The sequence below is a fragment of the Zingiber officinale genome, chromosome 1B, assembly GCF_018446385.1.
Source record: "Zingiber officinale cultivar Zhangliang chromosome 1B, Zo_v1.1, whole genome shotgun sequence".
In the NCBI taxonomy this organism is placed as follows: Eukaryota; Viridiplantae; Streptophyta; class Magnoliopsida; order Zingiberales; family Zingiberaceae; genus Zingiber; species Zingiber officinale.
The window spans coordinates 155,853,026-155,868,212 of record NC_055986.1 but is presented as its reverse complement, the minus strand read 5'-3'; the positions used below and the strand labels follow the sequence as shown (position 1 = coordinate 155,868,212).

At 40.3% G+C, this 15,187-nt stretch overlaps 1 non-coding gene across 1 annotated transcript; it reads right to left on the bottom strand.

Moving 5' to 3' along the window:
* Positions 1–11,069: 11,069 nt before the first annotated feature.
* Positions 11,070–11,175, bottom strand: LOC121993893. Its single transcript, XR_006115466.1, has one exon. It is a non-coding gene; the product is annotated as a small nucleolar RNA R71 (small nucleolar RNA).
* Positions 11,176–15,187: the final 4,012 nt, after the last annotated feature.

Genomic DNA, 15,187 nt, shown 5'->3' with positions numbered 1-15,187 from the left:
ACTATCTCTTTCATGTATCGCATTATACAATATCCACATTCAACACCATCTTTTTGTTTTAGATTACCCTAATTAAATTGAAAATGTCATTAATAAGTTATAATCCAAATAATAAGAATTATTAACTGATGTCTAAATACATAGTCACAATACATACCGTCAATTGTTTAAAACCAGGTCCTTTTGAAATACCCCTTGATGCATTATATAACTTGACCCCACTACATTGTAAAAAATAGAAAGTTATTTTTTCAACCTCTAATGAATTTAATGTATATATTCACAATCAACATAATCTACTACTTACTTGGTCACAATAGTTTGCCAAGCATGATCTTGATTCCTATTACTCAAAGAGTCCAATAAATATATCATATTCTTATCTTCATTAATTATAGTCAGAATCCAATGGTACCTGGACAAATGAAAATATAACATTGACTAGTATGTAGTAGGAATTGATAAATAATTAAAATCTTACGTAGTATTGTATGGAATGAAACAAATACTATCTCTGTTTGATGCTCTCAACTGCTCAGCAATATGTTGTGACAATTTACTGCCTTCTTCGCCCACACCACATGTTGGTATGTGACCAGGATCCACAAATGAAACATACTCAGCTCTATTTTCTTTCTTCAAGTATTTGTAAAGGTAACTACAAGATAATTGCAAGGTAATGATAAAGTAATGACAAATCTAAATATACCCCATGTAAACCAAACAAAAGTATGTGAATAAATATTGCAAACGAAGCATAGCATTTGAACAAATATTGTATTTAAGACATAACATACCCCATGTAAACCAAAATTTGCCTAGCACCTATCTCTTTCATCTCCATAAAGCACAAGATATCTTCTCTTAGCAACCATACACTTTTAGGACATCCAAACATAGCTTCATCAAATTCTATGTGTATACTCTCATCTTCCGGCATCAATTTGACAACATATGAATAGATATACTTGCATGTCATCGGTAATGTTTTTTCAATTTCCTTGTACTTATCCTGATGACCATGAACATCCAATAGAGCAAATGATTGTGGTTGCACATTCTTCTACAATAATTTAAAATATTGATATGAGTATTCAAATGATAATTAAGATTTTTTTCAAATACCAATTATTAAAGTACTAAAGTGAATAAATAAAAGTTAAAAAAGACTACACGCAACTCAAAATGTAAAATGCATGGAACTTCAATTTGTGAAATCTAATACAAGTAAGAAGAGACAGACCAAAGAGGTTGGTGTGTGGTATGAAGAAAAATTTATTAAAATTAACATACTAGTCTCTAATAGTATTAAGTTGTTTATAATATGTGTTGGTTAACAAAAGAGTAATCAATAGTTTCATAATTGCATTGTAAATAACAATATAGATTTATAAATACATAATTGCATTGTAGAGAGAGCTATAAAATGGTCAACCTACATTGCATAACATTTCTCTAATGGATAAACAATCATGATACTTAATTCATAAATTGTACAAGTGTTAGAATAATCATATAATGATTTGTAATGAAGCTTTTAGCCAGCGGGGGTTGTCCAGTCGGATGACAATACAAGAGTGTTATGTGTTGCTTCAAGTTATACAAAGTAGAGGTGACCTAAACTCCTATATCTTACATAGAGGTTGGCTGAAACTAATTACCAAAAAAAAAAGAATTTTTATCACTATATATAGGGCTAATTTATGTTTTTCCAAAAAATGGGTTCTTATAATTAAGATTCCAACTCTTACGTTAATAGAAAGTGAGAAATAGGCCTTCATTTCTTGTATTTCAATCATATGGAGAGGAATCTACAATTCATATTTTATCTAAGACACCATAAATATAAGTTGCTGGTCAATTACCATAAACCAAGTGTAGGTATCACGGTGGAAGTCCATTTTTAAGGGTTGGTCAATTACCATAAACACAAGACAGAATTGATACAAGTTGCTAGTCAATTACCATAAAGATTAATACATTTTTTGTCTTAAAAAAGGGCTGGTTAAGTCCATTTTAATCTAATAAACCATAGATACAAGAGTGAAAAAGTCAGAATTGTCAGATCAATACAAATGACAGATCAAATGCCATAGATACAAAGGGCTGGTTGCTAGTCAAATTGACAAATCAAAAAATAAAAGACAGAATTGTCAGATCAATTCTGACTTTGTGGCCAGAGTTGAACAATACAAATAAAAGTTGGGATCATAAAAATAGTTGGGATCAAAAAATAAAAGTTGGGATTCTGAATTTGTCAGATCAAGAAATAAAAGCCAGAGTTGAACAATACAAATGACACAATTCATCCTAAAATTGCCAAATAGTTGGGATCATAATTGTAAAAATTAAGATTGATACTGAAATTAGATAGTTGAACAATACAAATTCTGAATACGTCAATTCTGACTTTGTGGCCAGAGTTGAACAATACAAATAAAAGTTGGGATCATAAAAATAGTTGGGATCAAAAAATAAAAGTTGGGATTCTGAATTTGTCAGATCAAGAAATAAAAGCCAGAGTTGAACAATACAAATGACACAATTCATCCTAAAATTGCCAAATAGTTGGGATCATAATTGTAAAAATTAAGATTGATACTGAAATTAGATAGTCAAAACATGTCAATATTGATCATATTGAATGGTACAGTATGATGATGGTTTTGTGGCACTTGGTCTAGCCAGTGAAAAATTGAGAATAATAGCAACGGTAAATAATTAATCAAGACAAGTTGTGAGTGATTGATTGCAAGGTCAGTGACAAAGACTTGCCTGCTCAAATTCATTCATTCTAAGGTTAATCGAGACCAAGAGTAGAATGACAAGGTTGAAGAAGATAGGAGTTGTGATTGGGTGAATCATTATTTTTTCAACAAACAAACAAAATAAAAAGAAGAGATATCCATAGGAAGAATATTAATGGCACAAAATAAAACACACATGCAAGCTAGCAATATAAGGAAAGAGCAGACTCACTCTATTAATAAACACTAATACCAAATGCAATACAAGCATACTGAATTACACTAATTTTCAAGCTCTTCTATATCGCCTTTTAAAACATTGCCACCAATAGTCATATTCAACCCTCCACTAGAACCGATTACCCTTCCCACCTCATTTGTGGATTGACCAATAATTGACTTACCTAGTTTTGAAGAGAGCAAAGCTTTTATTTCCTTTCAAAATATGTTTTCATCCTTTCATGGGTATAAATCTTCACAAATGACAAACACGTGAATTTGTCCATCCTTGTATTTTGTCATTGGGTGTTTACAATCAAAGTATCTTTCTAATGATCAAACTGATAACTATAAAGCAAAGGGATACAAATAGATTAACGACAAACTGATTGATGGCTGCATATGTTGCAATAAGATTGTTGATTTGTGTTTGGTGCTCATCTCATAACCACATGGTTTACTGGATTTTAGTGTGTTTGGTGCCCTATAAGGAGCTTCTCAAGAGCAATTTACCATGAATAGACACATAAAAAGGGTTTTAAATCTAACACTACATTCCAAGTCATTTCAGATGTGTAGGATAATTAGAAAGAAGAAGGTTAACCAACCAATTGCCCAATAGCAAATACATAAGTAAAAAAACCTAAATTGCATGAGCATGTAACAAAAAGAATAGGTATGGTCAAATTTTCATGAAGGAACATAGACTAGAAAACAACATCATAATGGAAACATTATTTTTGAAGAGACAATAGACATGGAAACTTGTGGGTCAAAGAAGAAGTTTATAGGGTTGGAGCGATTGAGTTTAAACATCGATTGATATTAAGCTTTTGAATTAAGAAGTTGACAAGTAGTTTCCGGCGGCGGTGGAAGGCTGGAGATGCAAATCGGTCGCCTCTAGGGTTTGAGCAGTGAAGGGCGGGCGAATCGTTGAAGGGATGAGTTGTAATGGGGAGATGCAAAACACATTTACGTGTTATAGTTTTATATTGTATATTATAAAGTAATGAGAATTATATTGTATATTATAAAGTAACATATGAAGTGAGAATTATATTGTATATAAGAAAGTTGAACCGATTCATCTTTTACTTCACACATATAAATTACAATTTTTTTTTACTTTTTACTTCATTAAAATTATTGTATCAAAGTAAAATATTACTATAAATTAATAGTGAAGCCCGTGTTTTTTAAAATCTGAAGTAAATAATGATATTTTATTTCACTGGTGTTATTACCGAAGTTTATTATTATATATTACTTCATAATTTCTAATTGGCAAAGTAATGAGTGGCGAAGTAAAAACCCAAAATTCTACTAATATACTTATAAAAAATAAAGAAAATATAATATATGTAAATTTAAAAAATATCTAAAATATTTCCTATTATTTTTCTTAAATAAATAATAGATTGAAGCTTTTTCTACACGATCAATTAGGTTTGACCATCAAATCCCAAATTAATTTCCTAATGATCCTTTCTATCGGATCATTATTGATGCGGTGATGATGAGGGATCCTATCCTGTTGTCACGATGGAGGTCAAAATTAAGACGGTCAACGCGTATAGGGCATCGACCGATCGGGCGAAGCATGCCCCGATCGGGGAGAAGGATTTGATCCACCATCGCCTTCGACACGATTGGGGAGAAGGATTTGATCCACCGTCGCTCTCGACACGAGGAACATTCAAACAACCGACGCTCAAGGGAGAAGTATGCAAAAATCGGGTCGAGCGGCTCTTCTAGTCGGCCTAGCAGTAGATTCGACATCAGCCGAGCACGCGGACAGTGGACTTCCAGCCGAGCGGCTATCTCGCTCGGCCCATCAATAGAGCACGCGGACGGTAGACTTCCGGCTGAGCGACTATCCTACTCGGTCCAGCAATAGAGCACGCGGACAGTGGACCTCCGACCGATCGGCTATCCCGCTCGGTCCAGCAATAGAACACGGGGATAGTGGAATTCTAGTCGAACGGCTATCCCACTCGGCCTAACAACAGACACAGCAGGCTATCTTTTGACATCCTTTTGGGAGCTAGTGTTGCTGACAGACGACATGGTCAGATAGAGGATCGTGCGGCGGAAGCTTCCACTGTAAATTCAGATATATGCTTGGCCTATTAAGGTATTATGTCAGGGACACTTTACTGATGAGTCTTTTCAGGAAAAACTTGGGGGCACGTGCCCACCTTAGGAAGTGTGCACGTGCGCTACAGGAGAAAAGAGGAGTCCAAGCATCGGCGGAGGTATGCGATATTTTACTGTTGTGCTACAGTCTTCTTGTTGCTCCGCTCTTTGCTTCTTCTTCTTCTTCGCCGGAGACTGACTTGAACATCGAAGGGTCATCGCCGAGGACCCCTTCCCTGACTTGGCACTGACACCACTTGTGTTGCAGGTCGGAGCAAAGTCCATAGGAGGTTAGTTAGAGCGTCACATCCCCAGCATCCATCTCATCGACTTTTGGACAGGATAATATTGGGAGTCGTCTGTGGGAACACAGCTTGCATCCGAGTCGAGAAGATGGAGGACGCTGGACGACTAACCACCGTGACGCTCACCCAAGAAGAGCTCGACATGCTCATGCAAGCCCGAGTGTCAAAAATGATCGAGTAACAACAACAACAACAAGTGTTAGCGGATCGGCTAGCGCCGCAGACCGCGACATCGACAGCTGGACGAGCGGGGAATGAAGACCGAGCGAAACATCTCTCTGTATGGGGACAGAATAGAAGGTCGATCGACACGCCAGAGGAAGCGCCGCCCGTGCCAATCCCCTTCCATCGTGCTTTATTCTAAACCCCCTCATAGATAACCCAAGCAAACCAAGAGAGGGGATCATCCTCAGATGACGCTCCCGTTCGGGACGCATAAAAAGGCAAGGCGCCCCGAGGCATCGCGTCGCCCGAACAGATCAACCGACAGTTCTCCGAGGAAATCTTGCAAGACCCCCTGCCGAGGTATTGTACTCCATTGGCGATCGGAGAGTACAACGGGTTAACTGATCCAGACGATCATATGGATTATTTTGGCAATGCGACCACACTTCACCAGTACACAGATGGGGTGAAATGTCGAGTCTTATTCACAACCCTCTCCAAGTCGGCGCAGAGATGGTTCCGAAGACTGCTAGACGGATATATACGCAACTCCAAAGACTTCCGGGCTACCTTCTTACATCAGTTCGCCAGCAGGCGACGCTATCAGAAGACGAGCGTCAGCCTCTTCTCCACGAAGTAAGGATCGAAGGAAATACTCCGAGCCTACATCCAATGTTTCAATAAGGTGGCCATGGACATCCCATCGGTCTCATCCGAGACCATGATGAACGCCTTCACCCAAGGGCTCATCGAGGGACAATTTTTCCGATCGGTCAACAAGAAGCTGGCTAAGGACTTTGACCACCTGCTCAGAAAGGCTAACGAGTACATAAATGTGGAAGAAGCCCAAGTGACAAGGAAGAAGGAAGCGTCAGCCGAGCCTACATTAGCACCCGAGCGGTGTCCGACCAACAGGCACCAACCGCCCAGGGGGCCAAAAGCGGAGGCAGCATGGCCACACCAGGAGGCCCGGATGCATACTATGCAACATGTATCTGTTGCTCGACACAAGGCGTCAAGAGGCAAGGTATGGACGTCAATGTTTTGTTCCTTTCATCAGTCGGCGGCGCACAACATGCGAGACTGCCGCGGTCTAACGTCAATTGTGAGCTGACCGACACCCAGAGGATATCGCCACCGTTCCCCATCTCCTGATTGGCGAGATCGACACCGATCCATCGGGCGGCGAGACGATGAAAGAAGGTCGGCCGAGCGGCACCATCAACAATAGCAGAGGGATAACGCTGACCCCTCCAGGATCCCGACAGAGCGAAACAGGTCTTCCGCCCGGGAGGAAGAAAACAGAAGCAATGCCGCTCGAGGAGAAATTGACATGATCGTCGGTGGGCCGATCGGCTATGAATCCAACCGAGCTAGAAAATCAAATGCTCAACGACTCGAGATCCACGTTGTTGGGTGCGGCAGGGAAAGGGCCGAGAGACCGAAGATCAACTTCGGTCCTAAAGACTTGGAGGGAGTATAGATCCCTCATGATGATACTCTGATCATCCGAGCGGTGATCGCCAACTACACCATTCACCGGACTTTTGTCGACATGGGAAGTTCGGTGAACATCATCTTCAAGAGACATTCGATCAGCTGCAGATTGATTGAAGTGAGCTGCTGCCCATGGCGACCCCACTTTACGGATTCACAGGCAACGAAGTTTTGCTGATCGACTAAGCAAGGTTGGCCATCTCGCTCGGAGAAGAGTTGTTGAGGAGGACCCGGACCACCAACTTCATAGTGGTGGACGCACCGTCGACTTACAATGTCATCTTGGGTCGATCGGCCCTTAACGAGTTCCGGACGGTGGTATCAACTTACTGCAAAAGATCAAGTTCTCAGTGGACGATAAGGTGGGTGAGGTCAAAGGTGACCAACTGTCGCTCGACGCTGCTATGTTGAGATGGTTAAGATCGAGGCAAAAGTCGCTCAAAAGACTCCATGACTAGAGGTAAACGCTGTCACTGAAAAGCCTCTCACTCTAGTATACGAAGAAAAAGGAGGAGGTTCAGATACACCCCAGCAGAGCGGAGGCAATAACCTTCATCGTCACCAACCTGAAGGAGGAGAAGAAGGCAGAGCTGGTCGCCTGCCTTAAATAAAATCATGACATATTCGCCTGGTCGACCCATGAGCTTCCCGGTATCTCCCCGAGTGTGACGCTGCAAAAGCTTCATGTCCAACCGGACGCTCGGCCGGTGAAACAAAGAAAGAGGAATTTTAGCGCTGAGCAGAACCTGATTATCTGAGCGGAGATAGAAAAGCTACTGGAGGTTAGCCATTTACGAGAAGTTCAATTCCCGAGATGGCTCATCAACATCGTACTGGTCTCCAAGCCGAGAAACAAATGGCGGGTTTGCATCGACTTTCACAATTTAAACAAGGCGTGCCCAAAGGACTTCTATCCCCTGCCTAGTATAGACCAGATGGCGGACTCGATGGTGGGCTACGAGCTGATCTGCATGCTTGACGCATATAAAGGGTACCATCAAGTGTCGCTTGCCCGCGAGGACCAAGAGAAGGTCAGCTTCATTACGACTGATGAAACATACTGCTATAACATTATGCCGTTCGGGCTCAATAACGCCGGAGCCACTTATCAGAAGTTGATGAACAAGGTGTTCGATGGCAGATCGACCATAATATGGAGGTATACGTCGATGACATACTGATTAAATCCCTCCGAGCGGCTGACCTATGCGTAGATATCAACGAGACTTACCGGACGCTGAGGACATATGGAATAAAGTTGAACCCGAGCAAGTGTTTGTTTGGCGCAAAGAGTAGCCGCTTCCTAGGCTACATAGTGACTGAGAGGGGCATTGAAGCTAACCCGAGTAAGGTCAAACCTTTGCAAGACATGCCGCCGCCTCGGAACTTGAAGGAAGCTCAACGGTTGATCGGTCGGATCACGGCGCAATCGAGATTCATATCCAAGTTGTCCGATCGGAGCCTACCATTCTTCAAGGTATTTCGCCGAGCCACAAAATTCCAGTGGGACGCCGAGTGCGACCGAGCATTGGAAGAACTCAAGGAATATCTAAATTCCTTGCCTATACAGGTGATGTGCGTAGATCTTATGATCATTTATACATATTTTGACGCACATTCACTTACTTTATTCACGTATATTCTATGCATGTTCACCTCTCTTCTCATATATTCAGCATAAATACTCTTTTATTCGGAAATATGCTCTTTGTTTGGTTTTGTGTTGACAGAGACAACTTTCTGAGCAAAAACAGCGATTGTCGACACACTGGAACGAGGTAGAGAACATGGTCGTGCAACCTTGCATGGCCGTGTGGCCAAACAGAGGAAGAACATGGCACATCCGTGCAACTCTTGCACGGCCGTGCGGCCAAACAGAGGAAGAACATGGCACGACCGTGCAACTCTTGCACGTACGTGCGGCCAAACAAAGGTGGATCTTTGCATGGTCGTGCAAACCTGCACGGCCGTGCCCCCCACGACCGCAACCAAGCAATGCACGATCATGCAATCCTGCACGGTCGTGTCCCAAGAGTTGAGCCCCAGATCCACACGACCGTGCCAATTGGCACGGCCGTGCAGCACGGCCAGAGACAAAAGAAGGCACGACCATGCAGATCTCACACGACCGTACCACTTAACCCGAAGGGAGAAGGCAGTTGGCAGTGCAGATCTCGCATGGTCGTGACACGGGTCGTGCGCCACCCGTGCCCTAGCTTATAAAAGAGTTAGGAACCCTATTCTTGAGGGCATCTTTGGTTCTGGACTTCGTTCCTCTCCTTGGGAAAGGATTCTCCCCTTTGGGGGAAACCCTGGAGATTCATCCACCACCATCCCTTGACGTTCCGTCCATCTCCAGAGCGAGGAGGCATCCCCAAGACATCGGAAACCTCGGCAAGCATCTCTTCCTCCCCTTCTTCTCACATCAAGGGTTGTAAGTATGCTTTATTTTATGTTTTGGGGTTATTCTTCCCTCACAATGGAGTAGATATCCTCTTCTGGGATTAGGAAGTATTTCTAATGTGATGGAGATGTAGAACTATGTAGATTCGCCATATTTCTATTCAATGACTTGTTAATACCTTGCTCATGCTTGATGAATTTATATTTCTTTGCATGCTTTGTTGATTGATGTGGAGGATTGTTAATCACGCAAAGGGTATGTCATAGAGTGTATTGACCAAGGTGCCCTAGTGATAGGGGTAACCCTTTCCGGATGTCTAGGACGTTCCCTCAAAAGGAGAAACAATCCCTTAGAAATTGCTGCTCTCGTATAAAGAATGCTCTAAATCGTATACCTGAGGGGCCCTAGTGACAAGGGTAACCCATTTACTGACGTTTAGGGCATTCTTTTGAAAGGAAAGGCAATTCCTCCATAAGGAAGTATGAAATCATACCAAATCTCTACCTTTATCCTTATTGTTATTTACTAGACATGTATTCTTGTGATATACCGAGGCGTCTTCGTGACAGGGGTTAACTGTTATAGGATTTCACAAGAATCATCTCTATTCGATACTTAGGGGTATTGACCAATTTAACTTCCTGCAAGAGCATGGACATAGAGGGTAGAAACTAAGCAATCTATGTAATATCTCCTAGCATTATAATGAAACCGAAATCCTAGAATCCATCTCCCAAAGCTCATTCCCTCCAAGATCAATTCTCTCTCTCTCCTCTCTCTTCGTCTCAACCTTCTTTCCCTCTCTTTAATCACACTCGTTAGTTCGTAAGCGTCAAAGTTAATTTTCGACCGTCTAGATAACTTACTTTGTGACATCTCTAGTGTCTAATCAACAGTCCCTATGGTTCGACAATCTTATATATTACTAATGATGAATCCGTGCACTTACGGAATCATAACAAGTTTTTTGCGTCATTGCCGGAGATTCTTTTCGATTAACATTAGTTGATTAGCATATGAGTTACCCTAGACATTTTTCTTTTTTCCTTTGCATTTTCTTTCTTGTTTTCATTATGCACTTTCTTTCTTGTTTTCATTATGTACTTTCTTTCTTGCAATTTAAATTCTGCATTTTCTTTCTTGCTTTTTATATAGCATTTTATTTCTTGTCTTTAATTCTTCATTTTTGTTCTTTCTCATAATTTTTTTTTAGATACCATGAGCACTAACATATCAAGCAGGTCCTTAAGATATTTCTCTGCACCATTTCTGCAAGATTTTTATCTCCCATTGTGCAGCCTCATATTGAAGCAGAAAGTTTCCAATTAGACCCAGAGTTAATTTTCATGATACAAGGTCACAAATTTGGAGGAGAAATATCAGAAAGTCCTTATCTTGAGACATTTCTAGAACTTTGTGATATGGTGAATTGTGAAGGAGTGTCAGTAGACACAGTTTGATTGATGACATTTTCTTTTAGCATCAAGGATAAAGCAAGGACTTGGTTATATTCTCTCCGTCCTCAAAGCATCACAAGTTAGGAACAATTGGAGAAGCAATTTCTGAATCATTTTTTCCCTCCAAGTAGAACGATTTATATGAGAAATTACATCACAAATTTTGCTCAGGCATATGGAGAATCATTATCTGAAGCATGGAACAGATTCAAGACTCTACAAAGACAGTGTCCTCGTCATGGTTTGGAAAAATGGCTGACCCTGCACATATTCTATAGGGAATTTCTTTCTCAGATAAGTGTTTGTTAGATTCATCAGCTGGAGGTTCTTTTGTGGACAAGAGTATAGATGAAGCATATACATTAATTGATCAAGTAACATTGAACCTCCATGAATGGTCGAACAAAAGTTGGATGGAATATCCCTAAAAAATTTAAGAAGTGCAAGTCATAAATGCAAGAGAGCCTGTCAAACAAAATGCAGTTCAACCACCCAAAAATGTTGAAATTCACAAGTCACAGAATGAGGAGTTCAAACATTTGGGGAAAAAGATTAATAGCATAGTTTCAAAATGGTTCAAAGAAGACCTTCCTCCTACACAGACAAGATCTAGTGTAAATGATAATGATACTAAGTTGAGAAGTGGCAAGAATCATGAAGAACTTTTGAAAAAGGACTTGTACAGAATTGAGGAGATGAGCAGTAGAAGACCACAAGAACTCAGTTCCATTACTCTAGGAAGTTCCCAAAGACCGCAAGTACCTTCCCTCAACGGTTGATCACATCAACACTAGATAAGCAAGTTGGACCTCCTCCACAAGCTAAAAGGGAATATGGGGAAAAGGAAGTACCTTTCCCAAGACCTTCACTAAGGATTCCTTTTCCACAAAGGCTAGTGAAGGTCAATGAAAATGAATACTTTGACAAATTCTGTGACACTAATATGGTTGAGTGTAGATTTCTGGATGTGTATGAAGATGAGGACTCTTCAGATGAGGATTGTGATGATAATGCAGTGGATAACAAGTTTTCATATTTACCTTCTGGGTTTTCAGGGTGTTATGATGAAATTGAATTTTAGATGATGAATGTGATGTGGTAGATCAACTTAAAATGACAAATGAAGTTAGTGATCCTCCTATAGATGATTCTCCCACTGATGATATTGATGTTAATTTATTTTTTGATGCTTGTGTTGATGATGATGTTATGAAAGGAACTGTAGGGAGCTGTGTTGTGGAAGCAGCATCTCAAAAATCACCTCCTTTATCCACACAACCTTCTGAGATTATGAGAGTTGCAAGGATTGAACATGTTGTGGACTAATATGTAAGGACTTGTGCAATAGAAGCAAAGCCCCAAGAATCACCACTTTTAGAGTCACCACTACTTGAGCTAGAGCTAGAGACAATACAAGATTCAGAAGTCATATCCACATGTTTAGAATTTTCAGGTATCTCTCAACAAAGCAAGGTTAGTATCCTTTGTGATCTTTTGGAAAATTTCATAGATGTACCAATAGTATATTTTGTTGGATGTGATTCAATTTGTAATACATACTCAGTTCATCTTAATAAGGTTCTAGTTCTATCTAATATAGCATGCTTGGGAGAGGTATGTTTTTCTTTTGGGTGTGCAGATTTTCATAGGGCCTATAATTGGAAGCTCAATCTAAACCGTCTTCGACCTCCTGAAAGAATTTCCAAGAAGACAAAGATGGAGAGAGCGATTCTTCACTTTTTGATGAAAGCTCCCTCCATAATAAGAGCCCTTGGTAAGAGGGTGATGAAATATCTTACCCCTCCAAGAGTGAGATTTCGATGAATCTAATGAGGTGGTCGAGCTAATGACCTTAAACAAGTGCTTCTTGGGAGGCAACCCAAGTTCAATCTTATTTTAATTCATGTTTTTAGTTCCTTTCTAGTTTCATTTCTTTCCTTATAATAAGCATGTATCCTCTATTTAATTTTTGTTGTCAATTTTCTTTTATAGGACCCAAATATTAGAAGGAGTGCAATTACATGATGGAGAAGTTAATGACATGGGCATTTGACACACATCATTTGGTAACTTCTCTTACTTTTAATCTCCTCCACATTGTTTTTAGTTTTCATTAGGACAATGAAAAGTTTAAGTCTGGGGGGATGCATTAGGTTTAGTTTAGTTTTTGCTTATTTCTTTTGCATAATAAATTTTTCCTAGTTGCATCATTCATCACATTATGATTGTTTGTTCCCTAATGCAAAATACTAGTACGTTTCTTCTAGATATTTATGTTGTGTAATTTGGTATGCTAGTATGCCTATTGATCTTTATTTTCCTATCCATAGTAGCATGAAGTGAGCATTATTATTACTATAAGAATTTGAATATTGGCCTAGTTTTAGGATCTCTTCACATTATGCTTGACTTTGATGATAGATATTTTTGAAAATAGTCATGATTCATAGAACCAGACTAGTACTCTTGCTTCTATGGTGACCTCTTAACTACATTTTGGTTACTGGATAAACTCAAATCATGTAAGCTCATTTGGAAAAATCAATCCCCCCCTAAAAAAAATGAAAGTTTATTCAAGTTTGATACTTTGCAAACAATAAAAAAAAAAGGAAAAATAAGGAATAAAAAAAATAGTTATCATGAGTGGAAACTAGCAATTCACCCATTTGAGACCGAGTTATGTTACTGGGGAAATGAATGTTATGTTTCTCTTGATACTGAGTATTCCTTTGAGACCTTGTGTAGACGATGCATAACATTTTTAAGGGGAACGAATCTTGCCTGTGGCAGGTAAGTGTCTATCGCCGGAAGTATGAGGAACACGGTTAAATGAAAAATTGACTAGGCTTAGAGATTGACACTTGAAAAAGTTAAGCCATGTATTATACTGAGCACAGAGAACTTCTACTTAGGCCACACTCAAATAATTTTTGTATCATGCTCATCAATGAAACTATATGATAGGTTTATATTGATTCATTAGGGATTATTACATGCCATCTATACACATAAATCTAGATTGCAGGTTTTGCTTGAGGACAAACAAATTAGGTTCAAGTCTGGGATGCGCGTAGATCTTATGATAATTTATACATGTTTTGACGCACATTCACTTACTTTATTCACGTATGTTCTATGCATGTTCACCTCTCTTAGCATATATTCAACATAAATACTCTTTTATTTGGATATCTGCTCTTTGTTTGATTTTGTGTTGACAGAGACAACTTTCAGAGCAAAAACAGTGATTGTCAACGCACCGGAACGAGGCAGAGAACACGACCGTGCAACCTTGCACGACCGTGTGGCCAAATAGAGGAAGGACATGGCACGACCGTGCAACTCTTGCACGGCCGTGCGACCAAACAGAGGTGGATCTTTTCATGGTTGTGCAAACCTGCACAACCGTGCCCCCCACGACCGCAGCCAAACAATGCATGGTCGTGCAATCATGCACGGCTGTATCCCAGGAGCCGAGCCCCAGATCCACACGGTCGTGCCAATTGGCACGACCGTGCAGCATGACCAGAGACAAAAGAAGGCACGACCATGCAGATCTCGCACGACTGTGCCACTCAACCCAAAGGGAGAAGGCAGTTGGCCGTGCGGATCTCGCACGACCGTGGAACGGGTCGTGCGTCGCCCGTGCCCTAGCTTATAAAAGAGTCAGGAACCCTATTCTTGGGGGCATCTTTGGTTCGGGACTTCGTCCTCTCCTTGGGAAAGGGTTCGCCATGTAATGTGATGGAGATGTAGAACTATGTAGATTTGTCGTATTTATATTCAATGACTTGTTAATACCTTGCTCATGCTTGATGAATTTATATTTCTTTGCATGCTTTGTTGATTGATGTGGAGGATTGTTAATCACGTAAAGGGTATGCCATAGAGCGTATTGACCAAGGTGTCCTAGTGATAGGGGTAACCCTTTCTGGACGTCTAGGACATTCCCTTAAAAGGAGAAACAATCCCTTAGAAATTGCTGCTCTCGTAGAAAGAGTGCTCTAGATCGTATACCCGAGGGGCCCTAGTGACAAGGGTAACCCATTCACTGACGCTTAGGACATTCTTTTGAAAGGAGAGGCAATTCCTCCATAAGGAAGTATAAAATCGTACCAAATCTCTACCTTTATCCTTATTGTTATTTACTAGACATGTATTCTTGTGATCTACCGAGGTACCTTCGTGACAAGGGTTAACCATTACAGGATTTCACAGAAATCGTCTCTATTCGATACTTAGGGGTATTGACTAATT